The 8,073-nt window shown below is 35.8% G+C and overlaps 2 long non-coding RNA genes across 2 annotated transcripts; one reads left to right on the top strand and one right to left on the bottom strand.

The window, feature by feature from the left end:
- The first annotated feature begins 348 nt into the window (after nucleotides 1–348).
- Nucleotides 349–1,918, top strand: LOC136070456 (uncharacterized). The gene is made up of 2 exons (XR_010631698.1): nucleotides 349–1,096; nucleotides 1,640–1,918. It is a non-coding gene; the product is annotated as an uncharacterized LOC136070456 (long non-coding RNA).
- Nucleotides 1,919–2,339: 421 nt separating this feature from the next.
- Nucleotides 2,340–4,410, bottom strand: LOC136070452 (uncharacterized). The gene is made up of 2 exons (XR_010631678.1): nucleotides 4,145–4,410; nucleotides 2,340–2,890 (listed from the first exon to the last, which is right to left on the bottom strand). It is a non-coding gene; the product is annotated as an uncharacterized LOC136070452 (long non-coding RNA).
- Between the last annotated feature and the right edge of the window lie 3,663 nt (nucleotides 4,411–8,073).

The following is an 8,073-nucleotide window of genomic DNA, read 5'->3' on the forward strand; positions in this document are numbered from 1 at the left end:
AGCTCCGCATCACTGATCCACCACCAAATCACAAAACCCATCCGCCACAGCTCCGATCCACCAAACGCCACTGATCCACCACCAAATCTCCACCACCAAAGCTCTGCATCACTGATCTCCACAGCTTCGCATCACCGATCCACAGCTCAGCCAATCTTCGAGCTCCGATCCATCACGCTGAAACCGATCTTCGATCTACGCTCCGATCCAATCTCCGAGCTGATCTACGCCACCAAACGCCGCAGCTCCGAACCACCGCTCCGATCCACCACCAAATCTCAGCCGATCTCTGATCTCCGTGTTTGTGTATCTCTGTGTTTTTTTTTTTTTTTTTAAGCAAGTGCATAAATATTTATCATCAAAATATCTATTATTAAATGGCCTTTGGATGCAGTTTCTTGTCATGCTTTGGAGTCTAATGAGTGGATGAACATTACTCTATTCTCTCTTTGAACTCATGTTCTTTTGAAACACAAGTGTTTGGAATTTTGTTTCGCTTCTTACCTAGTTTCCTTTCTGCTAGAAGGTATATTTAAAAGGAGATAGTGCTTTTGTTCTTATTTTGGTTCATTTTAATGGCTGAGTATGTGGACCACTTTCAGTTTGTCATGGTGTAGTTGCAATATTTGTAGAACTTTTAATATGATGGTATGGATTATTGAGGAATTTTCTTGTTTTTTTCTTTTTCAGATGTATGTAATGCATTTGATTTTTATTTTTATAGAAAATGAGTTGAAGACTTGAAGCAGCCTAGCAGCCCATCTGTAAAAAGGTTTGAAGAGAAGGGTATAAGTGTTATTCATGAAGTCAAGTGCAAGCTTTGTTATGCAAAGTTTCATGTACCAAATTTTGCTCGTTATCAAGAAAAGGTTTTGAAAGGTTTTGAAGTATTCCATGCCTCGTTGAGGACAATGTATCTTGAACTTAGCAACTTTAAAATTCATTTTTAGTAAAGACTCACATTTGATATATTCTAGCTTGTAGGTCAATTTGGAGTCCTACAAATTTGGCTATTGAGATCCTGCACCAAGGAACCCAAAGGTACCTAGAGAAATTTTTCGGGGTGGCTTGGAGGATTTGGTACAATAGAAACCAGGTGCTTTATGAGACAAATGATGATTGATTGATTAAATTTGGGAATGGATAAACTGTGGGTATTTTGCTGGTGGTTAATATATTTTGTTTCTTGTAGTTCATTTTAAAGATATAAACTGTGGCTCTTTGGTTTCTTGTGGAAAATATTTGCATTTTTGGTTTCTTGAATTGTTATCAATCGTGCCTAACAAAGCCCAAATTTTTAAGTTTATATGTTAAGGCCTTCCAAAATATTCCAGTGATGCTATTTTTCTTTTAATAAAAAATTGTCAAATATTTCTAGTTGAACTTTAATTCTTCTTGGGCATTTCTATGTTATATAGATATGGTATTCATTTATTAACTTTAATTCTACTTGGGCATTTCTATGTCATACAAATATGGTACTAATTTAGACAATAAAGCAGAAATTGCAGTTGATTTGGGCACAATTGAGCATATGAACAAGAGTTTGTTTATGCACTTTTTTATTTTCCATTTATTGTCAAAAAAAGTTATATGGAGTAATAACTAATAATTATGTCTCTTGTTTTCTTATTAACAGGATAAAATATTAGCCTCTGCTGCAATGAAGTTCAATGTATCTTGCTAGAAAATGTTTTGAAGCATTCCATGAAGCATTGAAGCCATGTATCTTGCTGTCAATAGGCTAATTTTCAGAATAAATGAAACACTGAATGTATTCTTTAGTTTTGACACTTAAACTTTTACATAGATTTAGAGTACAAACCAAGAAGAATGTAATAAAATATAGTTATTCTTTTATTGATATTGGTTTGAGAATGTAATAAAATGTAATTGATTGTGTGCCTTTTATTTCTAATTTCTTGTAATGCTTCAAATTGAACAATTTTGATGATGCATGTATGGTCACAAATTGATGGAAGAGTTTGATCCAAAAATAAACAAAGCTTTATTAAAATGTACAATTTGATTACAAGGCTATTATTTCACTCAAAAAGAACCTAAAAATATGCACATTCATGGAACCTAAAAATTACATTCACAAATTCTACAAGGATTCAAGTTGAAGCCAAAGTGTAATGAATAAGATTATGCCTAAGCAAAATACTTCCATTCAAAACAATTTTTGAATCATACAAGTGGCTACTATAGGTAAAGTGTTAAAGTTTGTTAAGAGCTTGACTGTTGAAAAAACTAATGGCAAGAATTGGAGAATGGAAAGAATGAGATGTTGGTTACTTCGAGGGTAACCACCTCCAATAGAGTAAGAACAAGAAAGATAGAGAAATGAGAGTAACTGAATTGATTCCAAACTTGTTTATTATCATCCCAAAATTGAGGGTTATATACAATTACAATCTCAGTAATACCAAAACAACTACCTAACTAACTCTCACTATTTGATCACTTACTAAGCTTCACATCATGCACCTGCACTGCACATGCCTCAATATAGCCAAGTACACACACCCTTTATCGCAACAACAGGCACACCTCATCACACTACTAGGCACCACCCACACACTACTAAGCACAGCACACACAGTACCTTAACAAAGTTTCTACATATATCCAAAACATATATTTTTCTACAAGATTTCACCAAAATGGTAGAACTTGTATAAAGAACTTGCACAAGGTTGAGAACATGTGGTCTACACTAACAAAAAACAATCTAAAATTTAGCACTAATCCCCCTCCACCTCCAGCAGCTGCCTTTTCTCGCCCTTGGTGGTAGAACAATTGGCTCATAAGGACCGCCATTGTTCATTCATCAACGGCAGCAGCTTCCCATATTGGGTGTAGCATCCATTTAATCATGCCATTCAACCTAACAAAATAACAAAGAGTGATTTCAATGATAAACTGATAAACATATATCAAAATTTCAAACTATCAGCAGGCAAAGGTGAAGCTATATCTTTAAAATGAACAACAAGAAACAAAATATATTAACCACCAGCAAAATACCCACAGTTTATCCATTCCCAAATTTAATCAATCAATCATCATTTGGTGCTTTTATAGCCGTACAAAATAGATATGATCCATTTTGTTAGCACACCACTTATTTGACTATTCTACAAATTCAAGTTTCTGTAGCCTCAACATTATCTGTGTAAGATTTGTCTTACTACAAATAAAATGCACAACCAGATTTTTAATTTATATAGAAGCTGTACGCTGCAGTGCTAGGATTGCAGTGAATAATAGAAAATTTAGTATTGAATTTACAGTAGGAGAAGACTTGAAACTCATAAAATCAATTGCGGATGAATTAGCACTTATATTGCACTTCTCTCAAATCTAAGAACCTTTTCAATTCAACACACCAAAACATGACAAGTTCGATGATATTTCCTATGTGTCTGTTGGATGAAATGAGTGAATGGATTTGACTTAATTTCTAATTTTTTTATTATCCAATATGAAAATCATGTGAACTGAATTGGACAATGCAGGCATGAGATTGTGGGTGTAGTGACAGAAGTGGGAAGCAAGGTACAAAAGTTCAGAGTTGGAGACAAAGTTAGTGTTGGCTGCATGGTTCGATAGCTGTGCCAACGAACTTGAGAATTACTGCCTCGATATGATCCTCACCTATGGCGTCAAGTACTTTGATGGAACCATCACACAAGGAGGCTACTCTAGACATCATGGTTGCCGATGAGCACTATGTGGTCCGTATTCCAAACAAGAATGGGTTGTAATTTCTAAACATTCAAAGCTTTTGTGTCATGAATAGCATGCCCAAGAAGCAATTTCACATGAATTTCCAAAGAAGCATTTCATCAAACACATAGAAGCATTTCATCAAACACATAATTTGCATTACAAACCCACAAACGAAAGTAGAAATAGAAAATAAGGAGAAACCCAAAACAAATCATTGATAATACTATGAAACAAAACACACAAACAATAAAAAAAAACCCACACACAAATCAAAGGAAACCCAAACAAACCCACAAAAAAGAAAAAGAAAAAAAGAAACCCACAGAAAACCCCAGAGCCTTTATGATTCAGATTTAGTTGAAAGAGAGATAGAGAGGATAAAGAGGAAGAAAAGAGTTGACAGACAAACCTTGCTGCGAGAAAGAGAGAAAAAAGTATTGCGAACAGAGGAAGAGGAGGACCCGGCGGCCACCAGTGGTGGTGGCACCGACGATAGCACCTCCAGCGGCCGAAGGAGAGAGAGAGAAACGTACCGGAACTCCGCCGGTAGTGGAGGTGTGGGACGCAGTGGATGCTAGCTGTAGCCATGGAGATTGAACAATGGTGTAAGAGAGTTTTTGAATTTTGGGTAGAGAAAGATCAGAAGAAAGAGAGAGTTTTTTGTTTTTTTGGGTAGCTGAAAGATCCGATTGAGTTAAACAGCCTTTAGTTTAAGTGTAGTTAAGTGTGGTTTGGGTTAAGTTATGACGTGGCACGTTTTTGAGCGTGGATCTTTTTAAAAGAAATCCCTACCGTGAACTGGACCCTCTCCATTTCAAAGGAAATGGAGAGGATCCGGATCCCTATAAATACCCTAAAACCCCACCAAAACCCCCATACACTGTTTTATTTAAGAAAAAACTCAAGTCTCTGAAATGGCATTCCTCCGATTCCCCCGATTGCTCAAGAGGCTTACCCCGACCCCAACCCCAACCCGTTTTCCACCACCACCACCACCCCATCCCCTTCTTTCTGCTCCTACCACCACCACCACCACCACCTCCCCATTCCCTTCTTTCTGCTCCTACCACCACTCCTCTCAAGCCATGGCGTCCCCTCCCACCTACCCCTCCCCACCTCCGCCTCACTACCCGGGCTTTCTCAAGCCCGGGGAAAAACAGACCCGCCACGGTGGTCGTTGATGAGATTAAGAAAAAACTCTCCAACTCTCTCTCGTGGATTGAACTCCAGTTCTTTTCACCAGTGGTGAAGCTGATCCTTCAAACCATCGTCAAGGGGATGCTGTTCGCTGCTGGAGAAAAATTGTTTGAGCTACTCGTGGAGGTGATCTTCCTTCTCAAGGAGAAGCTGGGCATCTGGTGGAAGGGCAAGGATGAAGATGAAAAGTAGAATGTGTGAGTTTTTGTTTTTGTTTTTGTTTTTGTTTTGAGTTGTGAAAAAAAAAAATTACGGGTTTGGTTTTGAGTCTTTTGACACCAGGGATATTGGGTCTGGGAAAGGAAAGGAAAGTGTGATATTGGGTCTGGGTTTGTTATGTAAAGGGAAAAGTGATTATTGAATATTTAACAAGGATGAAGATGAAAAGTAGAATGTGTGAGTTTTTGTTTTTGTTTTGAGTTGTGAAAAAAAAAATTACGGGTTAGGTTTTGAGTCTTTTGACACCAGGGATATTGGGTCTGGGAAAGGAAAGGAAAGTGTGATATTGGGTCTGGGTTTGTTATGTAAAGGGAAAAGTGATTATTGAATATTTAATGCTTTTGGGAGAATTTGGATTCAATTAATTTTGTGTTTGATTATGGCTTGATTTTGTTTTTTCTATTTGTGTTATATTTGATTTTGTTTGGCCCCTGTTTGATACTTTCTCAATGGGTGTTTTTGGCCCCTGTTTGATACTTTCTCAATGGGTATCATGATTCATGACTAAGTTATTATAATCTGCCCATCCATTTTAAGAGAGACTCATGGCCATCATCTATCTCTAAAGTATGATCCTTCATTACACTACTTACTAGATTCATTTATAGACTTATAGTAACCCTGTTCTCTACTGGAGAAAACAAGGAATTAAAATGTAAGAAATAGAAGCAGTAGCACCCTGTTTCAGCATTAGAGTCTCATTTGCTATATAGTTTATAAGATTAATTTTGCAGGTGATATATGTCCTGGAGTTTTGTGAAATCTGCTTTGATCTTTTGGGAGTTTTTGGAGTTAAAGTGTTGTGATTAGGATTCTTGCGTCTCCTGCATCATTGGGCTATTTTAAAATTGTTTTTCTACTTTGAACATAAAAAACATTTTTATTTTTCATTTCCCTTATCCTTCTGCCATTTATTATATATCAAATTTGTATTTTGGGCTAGCTTTTCCTTTTCCTTTTCCATTTCCATAATTGCATGAAAGGGCTCTTAATTGGTTTTAAGGAACAACTATCCCTTTTTCTGTAACTTTACTTCAGTTGTGACTAATTGTTAATCTTCTCTTCTTACAAGGGCATCTCAATTGCTTAGGCATACATGTTTGCAATTTTGCAAGTCTCTCAGGTATAGGTAGTATGTAATAATACTCATGATCTAATAATTGTTGAATTTCATGTATATTTGGACAGATCAATGCATGTTTTTGTTTGAAGAACTTTGAGGAGTAGTTTTCTTTTTTCTGTGGCTTTGCTCACAATTAAGTGTTATCCAATCAAGATTGGCCCCATTTAATCAGTGTGGAAAATTTAGAATAGCTGCGATTCCTGTTGTGCGTATTGGGTGAAATAAATATGTTTACACAAGGTTAAAGAAGAAAGAGAGAAGATAATATGACACAAGGAATTTACGTGGTTCGGCAATATGCCTACGTCCACGGGAGGCGACAGAATAATTTTCACTATAGTTTGGAGATTACAACAATGACTTGTAAGCACTCTCACACAAGCCCAAACCCCAAATACACCATTGGTTCTCTCACACACAAATAGAGAACACCCTTTGTATTTAGGCAAAATTGCAAGAACCAACTTCCTAGCTCTGGTGCACACACACAGAAGAAGTTATTTGCTATCTCCCTAGCTCACACTTGCATGCTTTCATTTGCTCCATACATATTGTATTTATAGGCAATCCTTCAGCCGAAATCTTCACCTTTAGAGCACACTAGAGACTTCTATTTTAGGAAAGTCAATAATAGTGGCTATCATTTCATGAAACATCCAATTCATGAATGTTGTAACTCTTCACGCAAGATTACATACAAGGAATTGTATGTCTTTGAATTTGTTGATCAATCCATGCTTTCACACATAGGCATGCATCCATTTATTAAAGTCATACATTTCGGCTAGAACAAAGAATGCATGAATATAGTTCAATCGGTTTTCTTGATGATTCATGAATGTTTTTTAAGATTGGTTTTGATTAAATTTAATTTGGCAACTGGAGAACATAGTGTTAAAAGTCTACAACAGGTTTAAACTCATTGGCAGAATTCATATTAGTGCCTTCAACCACAATGTGAAAGAGCTCCCACTAACATTAAAATATACTATATATTCTACTGAGTCTATGATAGAAAAGGTTTCACACTTTCTCAAAAAAAAAAAAAAAAAAAATACATAAAAAATAATAATAATAAATAATAATGGAAAAAATTAACAAATACTCTAAAGAATATTGGTTTATGAAATATTTTTATGGGAAAAGAAAAAAGTAACTGATTTTTTTATAGCTTTTTAAACTTACAATAAAAGTGGTATCAAAACATTTCTAAAATAATTTTTAACAAATGTTCTAAGAGCACCAGTAAATAGAACCCAAAAAAAAAAAAATTAGAGTCTTAGGGGTGAGGAGACTTGTATCATTAGTCTTTTGTTGGCATGAGAATTTAATAAGGTTCACATTAGTTGTTGCTATTTGGCCTAAAGATCAATTTATTTTAATTTGGACCCTATCATCTTTCTATTTTTAATGTTTTATAAACTACTCTAATCATGAATCATGATGACATTATTAATTTCTGATCCTTTTAAAACTATCTCGATTTCTACAATATTGTAGTGACCTTTTTGTTTTTTCTTATTTGTCCATTTTCCTTTGAGTAGTCAGCACCGGGGCAGGTAGAAATGCTTGAGCAACTTGCATGGAGGAATATTGTAACCAATTTATCAAGATAATGACCGCCCAACAAACCCAAACACTTAAAAAATTCCCTTTCATACTCGTCCCGCTCAATGCTTTGTCAAGCAGATCATGATCACAATCTCATTGCTCACCTCCAATCGTAGCCTACCGATCCCAATAGGAAATAGCTGACTTTGTCTGTTGTATTTGTTTTCTTAATCTCACACAAGGTTCCT

This window comes from Quercus suber, unplaced genomic scaffold (assembly GCF_002906115.3).
Source record: "Quercus suber isolate HL8 unplaced genomic scaffold, Cork oak 2.0 scaffold_235, whole genome shotgun sequence".
In the NCBI taxonomy this organism is placed as follows: domain Eukaryota; kingdom Viridiplantae; phylum Streptophyta; class Magnoliopsida; order Fagales; family Fagaceae; genus Quercus; species Quercus suber.